The 24,392-nt window shown below is 42.1% G+C and overlaps 1 protein-coding gene across 6 annotated transcripts in view; it reads left to right on the top strand.

Moving 5' to 3' along the window:
* Window positions 1–24,392, top strand: part of DLGAP1 (DLG associated protein 1) — a 593,928-nt gene that overhangs the window by 202,199 nt on the left and 367,337 nt on the right. For 4 of the 6 annotated variants that reach the window (XM_039526426.1, XM_039526425.1, XM_039526423.1 and 1 more), the window contains one exon: window positions 17,462–17,569. The gene's annotated coding sequence lies outside the window, so the exon portion shown is untranslated. Of the gene's footprint in view, window positions 1–17,054; window positions 17,111–17,461; window positions 17,570–24,392 lie in introns of all 6 variants that reach the window. The other 2 variants (XM_039526427.1, XM_039526428.1) reach the window with 1 other exon arrangement.

The following is a 24,392-nucleotide window of genomic DNA, read 5'->3' on the forward strand; positions in this document are numbered from 1 at the left end:
TCAAGTTTCAGTTTATAACTAATAAAGCACGAACTAATTGTTTTGAGTAATTGTTTTGAGTAATAGTGATATAATTTAATCTTTTGACATTTGGAGATGTACAGTGAGATTCTGTTTCCTCCGATATATACAAATAGGATGATGATATAACTGTCAGTATATTATTTGCAAACAGCTATCTTGAGAAGACTGTCATAAACCTGAGAAATCTAGGTAACATTTGTCTGGGTCTTTCATCCTCAGCCTCATTAAGATGACTCAATCTTGTGATAGCTTCTCAAGAGGATGAAAAAGTAATTAATTTTACTAATAAATGTTTATTGTAATCCTGCAGGATATAACAATGTCTAATTCTTACTGCCCATTGTCTCACTGGGATAATTGAGGTTGGTCGGGTTAAGGTGATGCCCCATTCCAGGATGTGAACTGAGTAACTGAGGAGCCATGTCCTCTTCCATCAAAAGCCTGCTTTTTGGAATTTCTCATCTTTGATCTTTTGCTACTGTAGATCCCAGTCATCTTTCAGACAAGGCTTTAAGACTAATTTATTTATTTTATTTATTTATTTAAATAAATAAAATAAATAAATATTATATTTCTGTTCTTCATTTTAATGTGCTTGTTTGCATATCACCCAGTCCCATTCTGAATAGCAATTAAGTTTTGTTGCTGGAGAGATGTAACTTTGTTTTTAACTTAAGATAGCTAGAAAACTTTGGGTATTTTGCATCCAGAAATCTTCAGCTTCATCTTAATGTCTGGGGATTTTTGTGGGAACTTTTTTGTCCTTCACAAAAAGGCACTTATTTTCTAACTATGAAACTGTTAGTACTTAAAGTAGTAGTATGCTTTTTTTTCTTGCTCTAGAGGTTCCGTGCCACAAGCAATGGATTTTAATGGGTAACAGTACAGGAGCATCAAAAAGAAGAGATTATGACAAGCTTCAAATACCTCATTGAAATACTGTATTTGAACAAAGCAAGCTAACAAAAAGCCCCAAGGCTTGAAATCTTTCTAGCTATTTTGCTTTCCCACTAATCTAATTCTCTTTTTGATTTAAATTATCTTGACAGTCATTGCTGTGTTTTTCTTTAAATTCATTTGCTGTGAGGTCAAATCATCACAAAAAAAATCTTTTTTGTGCCTATAATCTTCAAATACATTTATCAATTGCTATAAGTTCTAATGTTAAAGAATCCAAAATTCTATAAACATTTTCATCTGCGCAGTCCATTTTCTCCAATATTTTCTACCAGCGAGTGTTCCATTCATGAAGGGTTCTTCAAAGACTTAACGAAGCTACTGTTAGCTTTAACATGTTAACGTGTTTTTCTCTTGACATAATGCTGTGTCCAGAATGTTTCAGAGTGGTAGCTGTGTTAGTCCGTATCAGAAAAAACAATGAGGGGTCCTTGTGGCACCTTAGAGATTAACAAATTTATTTGGGCATAAGCTTTCATGGCCTAGAACCCACTTCATCAGATGCATGGAGTGGAAAATACAGGAGCAGGTATATATACATGAAAAGATGGGAGTTGCCTTACCAAGTGTGAGGTCAGTCTAACAAGACAATTTAAGTAGGATACCAAGGGAGAAAAAATAACTTTTGTAGTGGTAATGAGAGTGGCCCATTTCAAACAGTTGACAAGAAGGTGTGAGTAACAGTGGGGGGAAATTAGGTTTAGGTTTTTTAATGACCCAACCACTCCCAGTCTTTATTCAGGCCTAATTTGATGGTGTCCAGTTTGCAAATTAATTCCAATTCTGCAATTTCACATTGGAGTCTTTTTTTTCCTTTTTTTCTTTTTTTAAGAATGGCCACTTTTAGGTCTGTTATTGAGTGACCAGGAAGATTGAAGTGTTCTCCTACTGGGAGGACTCCTCATTGGTTTTTATCCAGAATGTTGTGCAGCATGTCTCAGTTTGATTTGGGGTACCTTAACTGAATGAAGAGTGAGTGTATTTTATATATCTGGTCTATGGAGAATATCCATCAGTTTTCCACAGAGAAGGATGCCAGCTCTGTCCATATGCAGTTCCGATTGCAAGCATACTCGTAGAGCAACATTTGAGTTTGAACCACAGAAGAGGTTATAATATGGAAATACAAGCACCTGACAAGGGAAGTGCGAGAAGACTTTCAACAGGGAATAGTAAAGTAAACTAAACAAGAAATGACTTTGCCTAGTTATAGTCAAATATATAAATATGCTCCTATGTGCTGTGGAATATAGTCTGACATAATATTGCACGAATTACTTATTACAGTATCAGAGGGGTAGCTGTGTTAGTCTGGATCTGTAAAAAGCAGCAAAGAGTCCTGTGGCATCTTATAGACTAACAGACCTATTGGAGCATGAGCTTTCGTGGGTGAATACCCACTTCGTCGGATGCCCCCATGCATCCGACGAAGTGGGTATTCACCCACGAAAGCTCATGCTCCAATAGGTCTGTTAGTCTATAAGATGCCACAGGACTCTTTGCTGCTTTTTACTTATAACAGATTGTCTTGACAGGATAAGTAGAATATCCCCTAGCTGACTGATATATACTTCTGTTGCACGGGTAGAATGTTACTGCATTTGCTCTTCTTTACCTTTCTAGTGTGTTTTCAACCAACTGTGAAATTAAAAATTCTTCCTTGCCAACAGCTGGATGCAGTTTGTTAGTTTGTATGTTATCAAAAACTGTTTAAATGCATCTCTGTTTCAGCTATAATTGAAAGCAGGCTTTCAAAGTTTTAGAGTGAAGTACATTTCAGTGATTATACAACTCCACCACCATAACTAACAGCAAGGATTCTAGTCCATCATGGGAAATAATATGGACTCTATTTTCTATTGTCTGTTGGCCTAATCTCCCTATTACTTAAACACAGTCATGATACTGATGTGATAAGTGGTCATTGTTGGCCTACACGAGTAAGAAAATCTCTGTCCTATAAATAAATTTAGCAAGTAAAGTTAAAGTATCCGAAAAGAAATGCATCCCACTTCCATATAACGCAATCTTAGATCTAAGTTTCTATTTTACTTTAATAAGATAGAAAGTTAATTATACCTTATTTCCTAAGGGAACACTAGCAATGCTCTTAACTAGTTTTTTTTTTAAATGACCAGATTTTGAATCTTTTTCAAAGTGTACAACTGAGATTCACAAATCCAAAGAGAGTAATTAAAAGTTAAAATATGCACAAAGTAATTCAAAACAAATGTTAAAATAAATCCAGCCACAGTGTTCTTTGTCTTCATATACATTCTGCTACAATGTTTAAAGGATCATGTAAATGTATTTACAAATGATAAGAGAACAGTAAAGTAATTTCATAGATTTTTAACACCAGATAGGACACTATGATCATCTAGTCTCACAGCCTGCTTAACCCAACCTATAGAATTTCAACCAGGAATTCCTGCAGTGGAGGGAATTGTTCTTTCCTGCCACATAGATAAATACTATCAAGCCCAGTTACTTGTGATAGAACTGGAGCATATCTAATGTCAATTTAAAGACTCCAAGTGATGATGAATTTACCACTTCCCTTGGTAAGCTATTTGAATGGTTACTTACCCTCACTGTTAAAAAGTTAAAACTTGTTTTAGGGTTTAATTTTTCTAACTTAACTTCCAGCAGTTGGTTCTTGTTATGCTTTTGGGTGTTAAATTAAAGAGCCCAGATATCTTCTTCCTGTATAGTATCAGGGGGTAACCTTGTTAGTCTGTATCTGGTGGCACCTTAAAGACTAACAGATTTATTTGGGCATAAGCTTTCATGGGTAAAAAAACCTCACTTCTTCAGATGCAATAGATTTCTCCCTGTATAAGCACTTGCAAACCATGATCAAGTTACCTCTCAACTTTCTCTCTGATAAACTGGTGATGAAATAGACCTTACAGTTGTAGCTGCATTGTAACTTTATGTGATATTCATGCAACTTATTTGGGGTACATTTTCAAGGTATTTGATACTTACTTAATGACCTGTAAGAGCATGGGTGGGCAAACTACGGCCTGGGGGCCGCATCCAGCTCTTCAGACTTTTTATCTGGTCCTCGAGCTCCTGCCAGGGAGTGGGGTCCGGGCTTGCTTCACTCTGTTGCTACAGCCAGGGAGTGGGGTTGGGGGCTTATCTCGCTCCATGTGTGTCGTGGCTCTATGCAGCTCACGGAAGCAGCAGCATGTTTCCCCCACCTCCGGCTCCCATGCATAGGGGCAGCTGGGGGCTCTGCACGCTGCTCCCGCCCCAAGTGCTGCCCCCACAGCTCCCATTGACCGAGAATTGCAGCCAATGGGGGCTGCAGGGGCGACGCCTGTGGATGGGACAGCACGCAGAGGTGCCTGGCCATGTCGCCACGTAGGAGTTGGAGGGGTACATGCCACTGCTTCCGGGAGCTGCTTGAGGTAAGCGCTACCGGGAGCCTGCACCCCTGATCTCCTCCCATGCTCCAACCGCCTGCCCCAGCCCGGATCCCGCTCCTGCCCTTGGTTCCAGCATGGAGTACCCTCCTGCACCCCCAACCCCTCATCCTCAGCCCCACCTCAGAGCCCACACCCCCAGGCGGAGCCCTCACCCCCCTGCCCCAGCCCAGAGCCCCCTCCTACACTCTGAACTCCTCATTTCTGGCCCCACTCCATAGCCCGCACCCCCAGCCAGAGCCCGCAACCCAACTCCCAATTTCATGAGCATTCGTGACCCACCATACAATTTCCATACCCAGATGTGGCCCTCGAGCCAAAAAGTTTGCCTGCCCCATGTAAGAGGATGCCTTGCCCCAGGGGCTGGAGAGCCTGGAGCTAACCCAGCTCTGATTTCAGGATGAGCCACATCTGGGTTAAATGAATTGATCCCAGGATAAAAAGAGCAGGAAGTTCCAGTAAAGGGGGGAAGTTGGGGAAACTGCAGATCTCTATAGACACTCCAGGGAGCAAGAAGGCTTCTGTAGAGAATGTCACTTTATCTGGAGTGGTTCATGAGCATGAGTGATGACCTTAAAGCAGAATGTCAAAAAGCAGGGCAGCCACCCCAAACTGGTGATATGTTCTATAACTAGATTTCGCCAACCCAGTAATGAAGGTGAACTCCTGAAGCACTAAAACAGTCTTACCCTGGAGTCACAGACTGTCCCTGTGGGCATTTCAGTCTATCTTGCCACCCAGGCAAGCTGGAGTCAGTGATAGTAGTTGTTATACACAAAAGATCCAGGTTGTTTCCAGTACCAAGAGACCAGTTGCTTACCCCAGGTCAGTTTGTACCTGAGCTCTCACACCAAAGACAACCCCTGTATCCAATTCTATAGTCTGTGGTTCCAAAAGGTGACATAGTGGTAATAATCTGTCAGCACTGAATGTCTTTTAGGGCTAATGCAGGTTGACCCTGGGGATCTCTGCTGCTTTTCCTAGCTCCAGCCCTGTGAGAGTTCAGACAGCAGAGATAAAAAATATTCATGTCAACTTTCTTTATTTCCTTCTTCCAGAATTCAAGATGATGGGGCAAGATTTCTTGCATGTAGCACCTTCAGGGGTCTGAGAGGCCATTAACCAAGTCTTTATATTGTCATGTTCCACAATAGCACATTTAGTTTTGATAGCCCTTCTTGATGGGCAGGGGAACCACTCCTCCTGCCTGGGCTCACAAGTTCAGAGTAGGCATTTTTACAGTTATAAAGCAAAACTTACATATTACCTTATAGCATGGGATACAGACATTAAAAGTAAGATTAATGCATGCAGCAATTCTGGTTTCCAGCTATGAATTTTTCAGTGCTCTGCTGATGCCTACAGCATTGGCAGGACCTGGCACCTGGTCTACCAGTGTCGCAGGCAAAAAACCTGAAAGAGCAGGAGAGAGATCTCCAGGAAGGGAGGCCTGGGAGACACTGTAAAGGGTAGCTGGGATGAAGGCTATGTGAGTTTGTGTTTTGATTTTATTTTAATTTGGAGTAAGCAGGAAAGACATTGAACTGCTTGGGGCCTATAGGACCAGTATGTATCAGAGGCCCAAATAAATGGGATCTCTTGTGGGGATTTTTTTGAACCACCTTCAGACTGTGAGTTCTTAAAGGGCCCTGAAGAGGCAGAAACAGAGGCTGAGTGGTGAAGACTGACTGGCAGCCACGAGGGGGTCCTTGGGAGCTGGCTGCATGGTATTACAGATCCTTAATGAAAACTGAAGGCAATGTGTTACTCAGGATAAGGTTTTATTTTGTTGTGATGATAGATGTGTTAGCAGTTTTTATTTTACTTTCAGCTTTTTGAGGTATGGGGTCTGTATTTCATTCATTAAACTATATGTCTGTCACTATATTGTTTTTTAAAAATGAGGACAGAGCCATGAGTTGACATTAGCGCTTATGAGAACTAACTGCAACTAAATACAGTTTCTAGACACTGACAACAAAAATCAAAAATAAATAACAGAAATAATTTAGGGCCAGTACACAATTGATGTAAATTAGATTATTGTTGCTCTGTTGGAATTAAATTGGCCTATAGCGTCTAGAGATAACTATTTGATCGCAGACTTCTTCTCCTTGAAATAAAGGTTAAAGCAAAAGTTCACATTTTATTGTAGCTTAATATGAAATAATCAGCTATTAGTGACTAGGGCCAGGTCTGTCTGTGGTAGACAGACTGGCTTAGCCTTCAAAAATAGTAAAAAATTGAGACTTCAGTTAAAACCCCTTTGAGATAAATGGTGTGTTATTTGACTAAGGGGAAAACAGGACTGCACTGATTACAGATGAGATAGAAACATTAAAAAGGAAGGCTTGGATTCTGGAGAATATACTAACATTTGTGAAAAGCAGAAAACTCTTGAATCCATTTTTTTCTGCTTCCTCTGCTTTTTATTACCCCCTTACATTAATGTGTAGGAAAAGAGAGAGGGGGATGAAAACTGAGTGTATATATAAATGTACAATGACTGATGAGATGATATAGTCCAGGGCTGACGGGTACAGAAGAGAGGGTAAAATGATGGTTTAAAGTCTGCATGGGCATAAGATTAGATGGCCACAACATTAAATACTGAGGCAGAACTACTACATTATATGGTATTCCAGATGAATGCCAGTAATACTCTTAGACCATACCATTGTGTATCCTGTGCATCTTACATAAATCACAGGAAATTACCAAAACTTTCTAAAACATTTCTAAACATATTTTCGAGTGGGAATACTTTTGTATCTTTACACCAAGATGTCATTGTGCATGTCTCCCTTTATAGACTTCTGAGGGTGAGGGGGAAACAATTAACTACTAAGCACTAAAAAGAACTTACTCTTCATAAAAATGTGACAACTTTAAAGTCTGATAGTTTGGAACATTTCCTTTTCATAGAATCATAGAATATTATGGTTGGAAGAGACCTCAGGAGGTCATCTAGTCCAATCCCCTGCTCAAAGCAGGACCAACACCACCTAAATCATCACAGCCAAAGCTTTGTCCAGTCGGGCCTTAAAAACCTCTAAGGATGGAGATTCCACCACCTCCTTAGATAACCCATTTCAGTGCTTCACCACCCTCTTAGTGAAATAGTTTTTCCCTAATATCCAACCTAGACCTCCCTGGGAGCTGCCCTTGTCTGTGAAGACCGAGGCGAAAAAAGCATTGAGTTCTTCAGCTTTTTCCACATCATCTGTCACTGAGTTGCCTCTCCTGTTCAGTAAGAGTCCTACACTTTCCCTGACCACCTTCTTGTTGCTTACACACCTGTAGAAACCCTTCTTGTTACCCTTCACATCCCGTGCTAGCTGCAACTCCAATTGTGCCTTGGCCTTCCTGCTCGAGCAATATTTTTATACTCCTCCCTAGTCATCTGTCCAAATTTCCACTTCCTGTAAGCTTCCCTTTTGAGTTTAAGCTCACCGAAGATTTCACTGTTAAGCCAAGCTGATCGCCTGCCATAATTGCTATTCTTTCTTCACTTCAGGATGGTTTTTCCTGCACCCTCAATAAGGCTTCTTTAAAATACAGCCAGCGCTCCTGGACTCCTTGCCCCCTCATATTAGCCTCCCAGGGGATCCTGCCCATCAGTTCCCTAAGGGAGTCTGTCTGTTTTTCTGAAGTCCAGCATCCATATTTTGCTACTCTCCTTTCTCCTTTTTTTAGGATCCTGAACTCAACCATCTCATGGTCACTGCTGCCTAGGTTGCTACCCACTTCTACTTCCCCTACCAATTCTTCCCTGTTTGTAAGCAGCAGATCAAGAGGAGCACAGCCCCTCCCAGCTAGGGTGACCAGACAGCAAGTGTGAAAAATCGGGACGGGGGTGTGGGGTAATAGGAGCCTATACAAGAAAAAGAACCAAAAATCAGGACTGTCCCTATAAAATCGGGACATCTGGTCACCCTACTCCCAGAAGATGTCAGGGTGATTGAAGTCCCCCATTAGAACCAGGACCTGTGATCTGGAGGCTTCAGTTAGTTGTCTGAAGAAATTTCCTAATGATATAAGGATAGGTCATGAAATATTAGACCATAAACCTGTCACTAGTCCAGGGCTGAAAATTGCTGACCTGGGCCTCAGGCCAGAGTAATTTGGAGGACAAATTCTACATTGTGAGAGGTATTCCACCCCACCCCCACCCCCTGGCAGGTTAATTTTTTTTTTTTTTTTTTTGGTAATGGCAGAGGTTTGAAATATTAGAAGTAGTTTCAGCATGGATGAGTTTGTAGGCAGAGAATAGGCCAGATGAATAAAGGTATATGATAGATAAAATTTATAACATGAGGTCTGCAATATGTCACTTGACTCTGCAATTATCAGATTGATATCACCACCGCATCTTCAGTGTTAATATTTTATAGCTTGCCTAATAAATATTTTTAAAGTAATAATTGTATTTAAAATATTTGATTATTTTCGCCTATTCCTTTGCTTTATATGCAAGAAAACTCTCATATATGATTTACATGGAATATACATTTCTTGAGACTAATTGTATAATGATTCTTTTGTGCAGTAATGACTATTGCAATGAGCACTGTTGCCATTGGAGATAATTTTGAATATATACCAGATCACTATATCCTAAGTCAACAAAGCGCTTAAATTTTTGATTGACTTTGGTAGTCAGAAAATGTAGTTTCATTTGGTTGGTGGGCTCACTGTTGTTCATCTATATTCAGAGGGTTTCACATCACTAGGAATATTTGTGTTCACCAGGTGATGATAAGCATAATGAGAGAATGACATCGCAACTGTTAAGACTGTTATATTAAGATGTAAATGTTGCATAGGACCTCTCCTTTTTTAGTTTCTCACAAGTTCCTCTGGGGATAACAAGCTCTCTCTTCTCCTCCATAATCTCCATTAGGCTTCTTGTGGCCTCCCTCCAGATTAATGGTGATTCCCCCCCCCCCCCCCAAATCTTTTATGTGAGCCCATCTGAGGTTTCTGACTTACGGCTTCCTATCTCGCATCCTTCTGTCTTTAATGAGCCATAGTGAGGAAAAATGGCTGTGTCCTTATGTATACTGTGGTAGTATCTACTGTGAGCTGCATTCAGCTGAAGTACTTCTCTGTTATGGTCCTAGTGTGGAGATAATCAAGCAAGTGGAGCTTTGCGGAGTCTGTAATTATTTGTTACTGCATACTTACAGATATGACTATTGTAAGCTAACTTGCTCGTGTGGTGCATCAGGGCTAACATTCGTAATCTTTAGAGTCTCCAATAATATTTTTAGCATGATTACATAAATGGTAATGTGTTTCAGAGGACAGTTACTTCACAATGGACAAAAAAGTCACAAACATTTGGGTAGCTCTTGTGCCATGACAGTAGAATGATATCCTCCAGTAGAATTTACTCCCCATAGTTAAGGCAATGCTAACCCCACTGCAGAGTATCTGGAGTTCCATAAAAGTCAGTTCCAATGGATAGCCACAGAAAAAGACATCAGCTACATTTCAGTTATGTAGAATGAGGAATATAATTTAGGACATTCTGCAATTAAAAATTGATATTTATTGCACTATATTCTACACTTCGAGCGCAAATACTGCAGTGTTTTCAAGTATTGCAGATGATAAATGTCCACCTTTAATGGCTTTTCCTCCTGGATGTACTTTCCCATACATGAGCTATGGGAACTGCATTACCAATACTGAGCTGTAAGTATCTTCTGTCACACTGCAACATTTAGCCTCATTGTATTTGCCACCAATTATACACACATGCAAGACTATATTTTAGTCTAAATTGAAAAGGAGACACCCTAAAGCTATTTAACAATAAAGGATCAAAAATGCAGCTATGGGAAAAAAATCACCCTTTTATTCCAGCTGTTACATGAAGTTGCAGAAATAATTCCCAAATAAATAGGAAGAGGAGATCTTGGTGAGTAACCAAGTAAACTTTTTCAAGGAGACATCTTTAAAATGTTGCTGTTAGGGTTTTAAAAGTTTTGTGTTTTGAATTTTTTTGACAGAGGACACATTTTTTCTGAAATCGTTTCACCAAGCATGCCCCCCGCCCCTTTTTTTTTTTAGACCAGTTCTTGTTGTTAGTCTGATTTGGTTATTTTCCAAACTAGAGCTGGGACACTCCTTCAGACAGGCCTAAATAACGAACAATAAGAATTTTATGGTGCAACAGTCTGAGGATGGAGCAATCTCATTTGAAAATATTTTAGAAATATTTAGACTTCAACTTGATTCTTTCAGTTGCATAAGAGTGAACTAGAAGGGGCCGTGTTCTGCAGCTAACCAGCAGAGATCATCAGTTGTTATGCATAACTTCCCATTGGTTTTAATTGAATATTTCATAGGGAATTTCCACTTGCAGGCTGATAGCTGGATAAAGGCCTATATTTGGTTTTTTCCTTATGTTATGTGTAGACTAACCACTCAGTTTCATATGCAATTAATACTTAAGGTCACATTGAGAATAATACAGTTGCAGAGGAACAGGGAGAATAAAATGTCTGCCATTCACATGCTTCTATAATGTAGTAAATACATAATTTAGTCATGAATGAATGAAATCAGATTTAGTCTATATGTGTAAACAGATACCAGTCTCTATCATCACTAGAATATATTGTTGACAAGTCACATGAGCTGTCAGCATGATTTTAGACTCTTTTCACTTCTTGCAGAGTGCACAGCTGAAGTCTTCAGTGATTTAAAATGCCTCTTCATATTTGTGCTAGACACCGATATCAGTACGTTTTCTTAAGATATGAATAATTTCTGCTTCAGGTACAGGAAGAAGTGATTGTTGATAATGATTGTCTGTTGACTTCCTAAAATAGTGCAATTAAAAACCATTCTTTGTAGAGCACTTTAATCTGCATTCATTTTTGATCCTTTATTGTTAAATAGCTTTAGGGTGTCTCCTTTTCAATTTAGACTAAAATATAGTCTTGCATGTGTGTATAATTGGTGGCAAATACAATGAGGCTAAATGTTGCAGTGTGACAGAAGATACTTACAGCTCAGTATTGGTAATGCAGTTCTCCAGTTGTCATGGGAAAAATAATCAGTATGTTTTGACTTAGAGCAAAATCTGTGTGCATTATTATTACCATACATCAGTGATTGAGCTGTAGAAAATAAAGGATTGCATTAATATTTGCTGTGCGTGGATTAGTTGAATTGGTTGACTTGGTAGAAGGCTTAAGTAGAGATGTGGGCTTTCATATTATTTAATTATATTTGTAATTTATTGTGGCTCAGCGTGCAGCATGATTTCTAATTGTCAGAGGGAGACAGTTAATTTTACAGATGAAGTTGGAGTGGGAGGAAACGGTAACAGTGAATGTATTGCGGCTGTAGGAGGAAGGTTGTTTCTTTTTGTGGTTTTATGTGTAGGGTATTTCTGTTACTGCCAAAGTAGGGTGGTTAATAATAATAATTTAAAAAAAAAATCTTCATTTGCCAATAGTTGCCACATAGTAATTCTGGTATCTAAGATTACTGCAGTTTTCTTTATATTTTAGATAGCAAATAGCTGACTTACCTATCTCATATCTAAGGGTTAGCAAATGTTGACTCTAATGGCTAGCCTTTTCTGAATATATGTGGATATCTGCTGTGAGCAATGCAATGTATCAATGACTCTAATGGCTTATTAAAATTGCGTGAGGTCCCTCTGATTACATATTTGGTTTTGCTGTGGTTGATATCATGCTTTTCCATACACAAAGAACCCATGCAGGGGCGGCAGGTTTGTATAATATTTGGTGGTGCCCAGAACGGGTCCAAATCTCCCCCGTGAGGCCCCTCTGATTACATATTTGGTTTTGCTGTGGTTGATATCATGCTTTTCCATACACAAAGAACCCATGCAGGGGCGGCAGGTTTGTATAATATTTGGTGGTGCCCAGAATGGGTCCAAATCTCCCCCGCCCCCCACCTGCCTTGTAAGCCAGTATATATTTTACCAGTATATGTAAAAACGGACTGGAAACAGTAAGTGTTTAACAGTTTCCCTATATTGCACAATGTGGGGGTATTTGGGGGATGAGAGCCCTGGCTGGGGGTGAGGGGTCTGGGGTGGGGCTGGGGGAGAGGGGTTCTGGGGTGTGGGAGGGGGCTCAGGGCTAGGGCAGAGGGCTGAGATGCGGAGGGGGGCGTGAGGGCTAGGGGTGCAGGCTATGAGGTGGGGTGGGGTTGGGGATGAGGAGTTTGGGGTGCAGGCAGGTTGCCCTGGGGCTTGGGCCAGAGAGGAGGACTCCACATTTCCCTCCCCCCCAGCCCTCTCCCCATCAGCAGCAGTGAGCTCTGGGGGAGGGGCCCCCTCTTCCCTCTGGTAGCACACTCACCGGGCACCGTCACTGCATATGCTCTTAGGGGCCGGAGCCCCTCTCAGGTCCAGGAAGCCCCCCCCGGGGGGAGGGCTGCTATCACGTGTGCGCCTCCTCCATCCACAGGCAGCAGCTGTGCCACCACCTCAGCCTGACACCACCACTCCCTTTTGTAGCCTGGAGCGGCTGCCGAGGGAGCAGAGCGTCAGGGCATCCGCCCGCTGCCCAGGGTGCCAGCAGAGACGCTCTGGGGGAGGCGCATAAGGTGGCAGGCAGGGCTGAGGGAGAGACCCAGCCCCAAACATTGGTGAACCCAGGGCCCTGAATTTAACTTGCTGCCCCTGAAACCATGTACATTCACACTGAATTATTTTTATTTTACATTAAGAAAAACAACAAAATAACCATGGACAAAGGCGCTTATCTCTAACAGAAACGTTAGTGTCTCCTCTATACAACACCCTGTCAACTCAAAATGGCAGAAGACAGCAGACTGAGAAAACAAGCTACACAGTCAATTGACTAACAACATAGTTCAGGGCCCTGAACTCTGAACTGGATTTTTCCACTGAAACTTATATTAATGCTTATGGGAGCACTGTGAACTGAAGACTGTTATTAATCCACAGAATAGGTACAGCAGAGGTGAGGGTATCTATCTTCCTTGTGCTTCCCTTCAGGCTAAAACTACAGGAGCTACAGATAGAGGCGATAGGTAGTGGCCATTTGTCGCTTAAGAACTGGTTTTTAATCATCTACTTTCTGTAAATAGGCTACCAAACAATTGTCAACTGGTGTGAAAGATTTTGGTCCCCAGCATGTGCTAAAATTGAACCAATGACTCATTGTTGTAAGATGCCTGCCTTTTATATAGGGGTTAGATAAAGTTTTGACTTTTACATTAGCTGAATTTTGAGCGAGTCTGTTATGAAAAATGGTATATACAGTCTGTGAAGCTTCAGGTTTAGGTTTTTGCAGTGAAGGGCAATTCATAAATACACAGTGAAGTATTAATCCTGTTATTTCTCTAAAACACTGTGATCTGACATTAATCAAACCATAAATCTCTAGTGTTCCAGTTAAGGATGCAAGTCAATCACTATTCAAAGGAGTATAAATAACTTGTAAAGGCTTTAGTTTTAGGAACATTTGTGATATAACCATTATATGACAAATATACCTTACCTTCTGCTCAATCAGAATATTCATCTGGCTAACAGAATGAAGAGTTGGTGTGGCAGCAGTTTAACTACCGCAATGAGAGCTAGTCTGACCATACAATAATGGTAGACCTCTGACAAAGTTAGTTTTCAGGTAAAAGTTGTGCAAGTGTCTGTGAGAGAGAAGAGCAGAGAGTGAATGTATGTTGTGAGCAGAAAAATAACTGAATGAAGAATTGAAAATAATACTTTAAAGGCCCAAGCCAATGTAGGCAGTTGACTTCAATAGTATCCGCAAGTCCAGTGCATGTTGTTGGAGAAAATCCAGCCTGCAGCTGAGCACGCAAAAAAATTAGGCACAGAAAATTAGAGAGCACCTCTAAAAAGTGGGTTGCATGTATTTACAATATATTTATTTTTTTCAGAAAATTCTTCTGATAGCTAATGAAAAACTCTAAGCAAAATTTAATTTGTGTATTGGGCTTTTGCAGTGGTTTAGCACTCAGTGCTTTACACAGCCATGTAAGGTGACCAGACAGCAAGTATGAAAAACCGGGACAGGGCATGGGGGGTAATAGGAGCCTATATAAGAAAAAGATCCAAAAATCAGGACTGTCCCTATATAATTGGGACATCTGGTCACCCTACAGCCATGTGGGCAACATCTCTTCAGTTCCTGGCTCCAACTTTTTGTACCCTAGCAAGGTGGTGGGAGTTGCAGAGGTAACTCATTCAGCCTGTAGGGTTCTGTTGGCCAACAATTCCTTTTTAAGCCTCAATTCAGGAAGGCACTTGAGTTTTAATGGGACAATTTACATACTAAAAATTAGGCACTTGCTTAAATGCATTGCTGATTTGGGGTCTTAAAGAGCAACTTTGACCGCTTCCAAAGGGAATCCCGTGTATCTGGGGAAATGCAGAGCCATAAAGTTGTGGTTATGGAAAAACACAGGAAAAACATGGAACCAAAACAAAAAGTCTCACTGAGGCTTATTTTCAGAAGCATTGTTGAAGTCAACAGAAAGTGCAGATACTCAGCACATCTGAAAATTAAAGCCTCTGATGTATATCTTTGGATGAATTTCATCTTGGGTTTAATTTTAAAATGAATATAGTACAGGTAAATATTTTAAAAAAATTGATTTAAAAAAAAACTTGCAGCAATATTACATTCCAGTAAGGAAACATAAAATGTATGGTAAAGTTAGTATTGTCATTAAATTAATGTCTTTTCCTTAGAGACTTTCTCAACTTGAAATCTACTAAATTTCAAAATATGAGTTAAAAGTGCTATCTAGCACTACACCTCCACATAAGTCTTCCTGCCAATTGTTGTGGTTTTACAATCACTATTTATTTATTTAAAATTCTTCTCCCATGAAAGACCCACACAAACACAGTAAAACTGGCTGACAAATTGACCACACAAGGTTGTACACAAAGTGCTGTCAAGTGCGCTGTTAATGAGATGACTGTCTGTCCTTGCTTCTGTAGGGTACACAGACCCTGAATCAATGTTGAAACTCACCCCTTGCTGGAAGTTGGATTTATTACTAACACAAAAGACAATAACATAACTAACTAATATAAACAACAGCCTCCTTGATTATGGGCATTCCTACACTTCCCCTCCAAGGCCTTCTTTGTCTTACATTCCAGTTTTCTCCTCAGATATTCTTCTTTCATATCTTGTGTGAAATGTTAAGAAGCTGTACTTGCTATAATGTGCTATTCAAGGGACTTTAATAGTGAATGTTTTCCTAGATGATATACTCTAGTACAAACAGGAATTAATTCAGAGAAGTTCTGTGGCCTGTGTAATGCAGGGGGTCAGACTAGATGACCACAATGGTCCCTTCTGGCCTTGGAATCTCTGAATCTGTGACACCAACAAGTTTTAAAAAATGCTTTGTCACAGTTAATGTAAAGATGCTTACTCTGTAATATGGTAACAAACTGTTAAACAGAGAGGTCTGATGATTGTATTACTGAGTAATGTTTCTGTAAACAAAGTATCAGAGGGGTAGCCATGTTAGCTATCCCTCGAGGGGGGAGGGATAGCTCAGTGGTTTGAGCATTGGCCTGCTAAACCCAGGGTTGTGAGTTCAATCCTGGAGGGGGCCACTTAGGGATCTGGGGCAAAAACTGGTCCTGCTAGTGAAGGCAGGGGGCTGGACTAGATGACCTTTCAAGGTCCCTTCCAGTTCTAGGAGATTGGTATATCTCCAATTATTACCTAGTCTGGATCTGTAAAAGCAGCAAAGAGTCCTGTGGCACCTTATAGACTAACAGACGTATTGGAGCATGAGCTAGAAGAGGGCCTCATCCTCCCTGATTGAACTAACCTCGTTATCTCTAGCCTGCTTCTTGCTTGCATATATATACCTGCCCCTGGAAATTTCCACTACATGCATCCGATGAAGTGGGTATTCACCCACGAAAGCTCATGCTCCAATACGTCTGTAAACAAAAGCTCACTGTTGTAACGATTACTGTTTTGTTTCTGATCTTTACTGGCAAGAATTTGTAAACCTATTGAAACTTCCAAAACAAATAAATAGTTTAAAAACACCCCACAGGCTTTGCTTTGAATTTTTTTATCTGCTATTGTTACAAGTAACACCTGGGGTTAGTAAAACTAAAAGAAATTTAAAATATACCGTTTTGTTCTCACTCTTTCAGTTTGCTTACTCTGTGCATAAATAGGTTATCAGGGCTCTTTTCTTGATCAGCCCTGTTAGCAGAGGTTGGAACCTGGGAAAAAAGCTTTTGAAGTTGGTCTAAATCACCATTGTGTATTGTCCACATGAAAAACTACAATAGAATGTGAGTGAACAAACCTGTGCTTGATGAGATGTATAATAAATTTGGAGTGAGGAGATGATTCATCTCACTTGCTTAATAATGAGAAGACGTTTATTTACTTTAGTCTCAACACATAGTTTTGATGCCACTAGAGGGGAAAGATAACCTATATCACTTTAAAATGTTGAAAAAATGGAACTTTTCATACACAGAGAGAGGCTGGCTTGAAAAGAAATATTTTTTCAGTTACCTTAAACAATTTTTAAATGCACATTTTATATATAATTAATATGGCTGATCTGCAGAGTTGTTTTGACATTATTTCTCCACCTTCTCAGTCATCCTTTGGCAGTTGCCTTGTGAGAAGGGGGTTGGCAGCCAGGTGGAAGAAGAGGTGAGAGGAAAGAAAATTCAATATGTCAAGTGTGGCAGAACTATCAAAGTCAAACATACCAAACCAATCTATGTATGTATAAAGGAACAGACAGTGTGCTTTATGTTGTTTGGGAAGAAGTCAATTATACAGTACCAGGAATATGGCTTTATAAATACTTCAGTTTTTTATTTTTTTCCCCCTTGTACACAGAAAAATGTAGAATATGGCACCAAGTAGCTTTGGTATCAAAATCTCTCATCACTGCAATTACTTTTAATGGCTGAATGAGTAGTTGCTTTTGAGACTGTTATTAATTTTTATCTTGTTTCAGGCTAGTCGTTTACCTATTGCATTTTTATTACATTTCAGAACAGTCAAGCATCACATATCGCAACTGACATCTGCATTAAAGACTGTGCAAAATTCTCTCTCCTTTAAGCCTTGAAACAAACCAAAATGGAAAACTGATTAAAAAAGGTGAGCCCTTTTTTCCCCAGTCTGCCTCTGCATTTGTTCTTTTGGATGTTTCTCTATAGTGCTGAACATTTTGGGTAAGCAACCATAAAAATAAATTGTCCCCAAATTGGTTGCCCCCTTAATGAAAATGAATATAAATTTGGTGACTTGGTATCTTTCAGTTGGCAAAGTATCTGTACTTGGTGCCTATATCTATAGACATCTACGCTTGCAGGTTTTAAAGAACATTAACATTGTTAGTCTTCTGTGAACATTATTCCATCTCAGTAAACTATTTTCATTGGACTTGCATGAACAGAAAAATGAAATATATAAACATAACTGTTGGGTAAAGCCCCAAAGGACTGCATGTACTGTAACTGTAGAGCCAGATTAGAGAGAGGATTGGTTTGGCCTGGAGGAGTGGGGCAGGGAGATCAGCACAGAAAAGGAGCACAGAAAAAGCATGGGGGAAGGACTGCAGCATCTTGGAAGGAACATTGGAATAGCCTAGAGGAGCTTTGAGAGTGAAAGAACTGCTCTCTCCACAGCTTCCTTACGGTGAAAGCTGCAGAAAAACAGGACCTTATGGATCTCATACACACGTTGAAGATAAATCAGCCTCTAGCATTTCTACCCTATTGAGGGCAATTGGTATGATGGTGAAATGTGGCCCAGTTTGATTTACATCAGCATATTTTTTCTCTTACTTGTAAAACGTATCCCAACCTTAAAAACACTGGCAATTGCACTCCTGCAAAGAATTAGTATAGAATTTAGCGGAAATGAAAGAATGACTTTAGAATGCATATTACTCATTATGCAGACCCACATACGTCCTATCTAGACATAAAAAAGAGAGAGAAATTGTATTTCCCAATGTTAATTTAATGGAGGCAATAGAAGATTAAATGGCATAGAATCTGGCCTTTAGCATTAGCACACAACTGGCCTGACAAGCCATAATAGGAGAAGGAAACTTTGTGGGGGTTTTTAGAGAGGTTTCCTTTCCTTTTTAGAGAGGTTTCCATGCTGCTATAAAACTATAGTTATTTTGTAAAATAACTCTCAGCACTTGCTTTTAGTGCACCTCTGAAAAATCAAGGACATTTAATTTTGTAGCATATTGTAGCTGTAACCATCAAAATTAGATATATACTATGCTTATATTGCACCTTCTAGATTTCCCTGAGTCAGCTGAGCTTGATTTATCAAACCCAGTGTTTTGCAGTCTCTGGAACATTTTTATACCAGTGATTTTCTTCCCCCATTTGGATATCAGGTTTAATATACTCTCTGTTGATTGCAAAAGTAACTGCTTATCAATAGGTATGTTAATGTGTATTTTTAAGAGTTAATTTGTTCCTTTTAAATAAAGATAGTGCCTGCAATGGCAAGTACATTGCATTTTAGTGCATTTGGTAGAAATAAAGTATCAGTGTTGTTGGCAATATTTCTGTCCTTGATTATATGCACACAGGACAATTATTAAAGGAAGGACTTGGAACCATGATGCCACTGTCCTTTTCCTGGCTGTGCCAATGACTTTTGTCAGTTCAACTCTCTATGCCTCTGTTTTACCCTTCTGTAAAACAGCTATAATACTTACTTGAAGGGATGATGAGAGTTAATGCTTTGACTCTCCCAAGTAAAAGCTGGTATATGAAAGAGCAATACATTGTTCAATAATACATTTATTAATTGCTTATATTTTTGGCATCAGCCATAGTGCAAATTGAAATCTAAAAGTCTCTTCCCGTGTGTGTGCACGTTATATTCAATGAAGCCTATATTATAGATAGCATTGTCTCAGACCGTTATAAGACCTATTTTCAGTTGCTTATAACTTTACCAAACTTCAACTATTTGTGCTGAAGTTTTCCATTCTGGATGTCTGCCTGAGGTGTGGGGTTTTTTTATTTGTTTGTTTTGCAAAACTGCAGCCATTTCTCACAATGAAGCTAAAAAAAAAAATATTTTGCCCGAGTCTTAAAAAAAGATATTCTTACAGCTGTTCTACTGAGAAGTTGTAGCAGTCCATTCTTTGGAGCAATGACTTGAAATGTGATATTTGGGGAGCGTGAGTTGGTGTTACAAATGTGCCTTTTGCTCTTCTTGTGAAAATCCACCATATTTGGCCAACTTTAGTCTCTGAAAATCTCATTTCACACATGCTCTGTAGACACTTCTTAGAATTTGGTGGCTGGATTCTATCTGCACTGGGCATGCTTCAGTTCCCTCAAAACTGGACAGAACATGTGCATGGAGCAACAGAGCATGCTTCAGCCCCAGGTATAGGTGCTGGAACTACGGATGCTGAGGGTGCTGCCGCACTCCCTGGCTTGAAGTGGTTTCCTCCATGATACAGGGTTTACAGTTTGGCTCAGTGGCTTTCAAAACTCCCACTAAGAGCTGTCATGGCACCAGGTACAGTAACGTATAGCAGCAGGAAGACTGTCTCCTGTGCTCTCAGTTTTCCCACTTCTGGCACTGAATAGGAAAAGGAGGAAGCCTGGCTGGAACACAGAGGGATGAGGAGCCAGTCCTGGGGGACTGGTGAGGGAGAGACTGACAAGAGGTCAGGAATGGGGTAGGGAGAGGGGAGGGTGGAATCTGACTAGGTTGAGTAGCCAAAGGGGAGGGAGTGGCGTGAAGGGATGGGGGGGGGATGGGACTAGGATGCGGAGCAGGCAGAACTGTGATGAGAAAACAGGGGAGAAGGGAGTATGAGATAGAGTTGAGGGTAGGGACTGAGATGAGGAGCTGGGGATGGTCACAGTGGAGACTGGAATAAAGACAGTCTGGAAGACCCAGGGGCAAACTTTTCCACTGGGCATCTCAGTACTATTGTTGGTGTTAAATTGAGTGGAATAAGTTTCCTCTTTAACAATTGATTAAGAGGTTAGCATTTTGAATTAAATATTGTTTGATTTAGAAGCACAATCAAGGGCTAGGTGTAAAGGGATCTATATGTATAGATGAGCATTGCCCTCTTTAATATCATAGCCCTCTGCCTATGCACTAGAAGCACAAGCAAGGCCTCTTGGAGTGTGGACAAAAGACTACTTCATTAGAAACTGACAGTATAGAATGCCACAGGGGAGGCCTTTCAATATGGCAGAATATTTGGGGAATTGGGTGCAGAGCTGAGAGGACAAGCAGCCATAGGCGCTGACTCCATGGGTGGAGCATGCTCAGGGAAGAAATGGTGGGTGCTGAGCACCCACTGGCAGCCCCCTTACCAGAATCCCCCCTCAGCGCCTCCTGCCTGCCAGCAGGCCCACCAATCAGCCCCCCCACATTTCCTGGCGGGGGGCTGTTTTGTGGCGTATGGGAGGCTCTGCGGAAGAGGAGCGAGGATGTGGCGCACTTGGAGGGAGGGGGCGGAACGTGGCTGAAAGAGGCAGGACGGGAAGAGGTGGGGTGGGATGGGACCTTCGGGGAAGGGGTGGAGTGGGGGCAGGGCCTGGGGCAAAGCTGGGAAAGTTGGTGCCTGTGCAAGCAACAGATACATTCACAATAAAAATAGTGTATCAAATCGTGAGAGAAGGAATTGAAAGATAATGTAAGGAAGTAACAAATGGAACTCTAACAGAGGATGATAATTCTCATGAAAATAGCATTAATGTAACCAAAATGTTATGGGGATGCCATTGATTAATTGCACAACACGCAATGGGGTCTTGGTCCATGTGACGGGGCAGGACAGCCCCGCACTGGTACAGCAGGGGTTAACCCTTCTCTACTAGCAGAGGAAGCCACGCCCAGGAAGTTCTGCTGGGCATGCTCCAACTGGCAGACCAGTACAAAAGCCTGCAGGTCTGCTCAGTCTGGGCTGGCCACCGGGGGAGAAGGACACAGACCGTCAGCTCCTGCAGAGGGAGAGCCCAGGAGCTCAGACCGGGGCGCCAGCCGAGCAGGGGCCGACCCGGAGCCCCCGGGGAGGGACGCCGGCAGTGACAGACCTACGGGGGAGCCGCTCCCACAACGCAAGCGTCCGGCTAGACAGGGTAGGAAGTGACCCAGGGGCATTGTAGTGACTGACAGCCTTAAAGCTGCAGTACCGCTCGGCGTGTTGCGGACGGATCCCCGCCGAGCGGGCGGCAGGGAGAACTTGCCACAAACAGGGCCCTGGGTCGGGGCTCGGTGGAGAGGGAGGGCCCGAGTCCCCCTACCCCACCTCGCGCTACCCCACCCCGAAGGGGTGTTTATGGACTCCGGCCGCTAGGCCGCGCTACCCCACCCCATAGGGGGTATTTATGGACTCCGGCCGCTAGGCCGCGCTACCCCGCCCCGAGGGGGCGTGTGTGGACTCCGGCCGCTAGGCCGCGCTACCCCGCCCCGAAGGGGGCGCTTGTGGACTCCGGCCGTTAGGCCGCGCTACCCCACCCCGAAGGGGTGTTTATGGACTCCGGCCGCTAGGCCGCGCTACCCCACCCCATAGGGGGTATTTATGGACTCCGGCCGCTAGGCCGCTCCCCGCCCGAGGGGCGTATGACTCCGGCCGCTAGGCCGCGCTACCCCGCCCCGAGGGGGCGTGTATGGACTCCGGCCGCTAGGCCGCGCTAACCCGCCCCGAAGAGGGCGCTTGTGGACTCCGGCCGCTAGGCCGCGCTAACCCGCCCCGAAGAGGGCGCTTGTGGACTCCGGCCGCTAGGCCGCGCTACCCCGCCCGAAGAGGGCGCTTGTGGACTCCGGCCGCTAGGCCGCGCTACCCCACCCCGCTGGGGGTGTTTATGGACTCCGGCCGCTAGACCGCGCTACCCCGCCCCGCAGGGGGTGCTTGTGGACTCCGGCCGCTAGGCCGTAATACGCCGGCTACCAGGGGCAGACCAAAGGACAAGCGAGTGGTGCAGCGCTAGGCCCCCAGCCCGCCCCTGCCACAAGGGGACGCTGGGGCACCAGGCCCATCACAGTCCATCACTGGGGCTCCTAGGTGCTATGGTAATGCAAACAATAAGTAATAATCTAATGCATAGGGCTTAAATCGACTTGTGAAATGCGAGAGGGTCATGACTGAACTGATATGATCCCATCATGAATTAGTCATTTGTAAAAAGGCTCACATTTTTCAAAGGCTTATAAAAGCCTACTAGCATATGGCAGCTTTGGATAGGAGTTTGTTTTCTGGGCCAAAACAAAATGGAGGGAGGTGTGATGGATTGAATCACAGAAACCCCTTTGGGAACTGCCAACTGATGTGCCAAGACTACTTATGCTCCTGCTTTCCTTCCTTGCCAGCTTGGGACTCCAGCACCCTGTCTTGTTGAGCCAGAAACACCAGTCTGCTCCAACACAGACCCAGGGTCTGAACCACATGCCTCAAAGCTGTAGACTTAACTGAAAGCAGCTAACAGAAGTGTTCCTGTCTTTAACACTCAGATGCCCAACTCCCAATGGGGTCCAAACCCCAAATAAATCCGCTTTACCATGTATAAAGCTTATACAGGGTAAACTCCTAAATTGTTCGCCCTCTATAACACCAATAGAGGTATGCACAGCTGTTCCCCACCCCCACCCCCCAGGTATTAATACATACTCTGGGTTAAATAATAAGTAAAAAGTGATTTTTTAAATACAGAAAGTAGGATTTAAGTAGTAACAGACAGAACAAAGTGAATTATTAAGTAAAATAAAAGTCTAAGCCTAATTCAGTAATAAAACTGAATACAGATAAAATCTCACCCTCAGAGATGTTTCAATAAGTTTTTCACAGACTGGACGCCTTCCTAGTCTGCGCACAATCCTTTCCCCTGGAACAGCCTTTGTTCCAGCTCAGGTGGTAGCTAGGCCTCCTTTGTTTTGTTCCACCCCCTTATATGGCTTTGGCACAAGACAGGAGTCTTGTCTCTCTGGGTGCCCCCCCCCTTCTAAATGGAAAAGCACCAGGTTAAAGATGGATTCCAGTTCAGATGACATGATCACGCGTCACTGTAAGACTTCATTGCCCACTTGCCAGCACACAGGTATACAGGAAGACTTACAAGTAAAACAGATAAAGGATAAATGGACACAAATCAGATATTAGGAATGGCAATATACAAAAACCTGTAGGAGAACACTTCAACCTCCCTGGACACACAGTAGCAGATCTTAAGGTGGCCATCCTGCAGCAAAAAAACTTCAGGACCAGACTCCAAAGAGAAACTGCTGAGCTTCAGTTCATCTGCAAATTTGACACCATCGGCTCAGGATTAAACAAAGACTGTGAATGGCTTGCCAACTACAAAACCAGTTTCTCCTCCCTTGGTTTTCACACCTCAGCTGCTAGAAGAGGGCCTCATCCTCCCTGATTGAACTAACCTCATTATCTCTAGCCTGCTTCTTGCTTGCATATATATACTTGCCCCTGGAAACTTCGACTACATGCATCCGATGAAGTGGGTATTCACCCACGAAAGCTCATGCTCCAAAATGTCTGTTAGTCTATAAGGTGCCAAAGGACTCTTTGCTGCTTTTACAGATGCAGACTAACACGGCTACCCCTCTGATAAGTAAAACAGAGCCATCTATAGACAATTGTCCTGGTTAATGGGAGCCATCAAGATTCCAAACCACCATTAATGGCCCACACTTTGCATAATTACAATAGGCCCTCAGAGTTATATTTCATATTTCTAATTTCAGATACAAGAGTGATACATTTATACAAATAGGATGACCACACTCTGTAGATTATAAGCTTTGTAATGATACCTTACAAGAGACCTTTTTCATGAAGCATATTCCAGTTACATTATATTCATACTCATTAGCATATTTTCAGAAAATCATATAGAGTGCAACATCACAGGAGATAATACATGTCTTGATGTGACAAATGTGGGGATTTTGGTAACATTTT

This window comes from Mauremys reevesii, linkage group 2, assembly GCF_016161935.1.
Source record: "Mauremys reevesii isolate NIE-2019 linkage group 2, ASM1616193v1, whole genome shotgun sequence".
In the NCBI taxonomy this organism is placed as follows: Eukaryota; Metazoa; Chordata; order Testudines; family Geoemydidae; genus Mauremys; species Mauremys reevesii.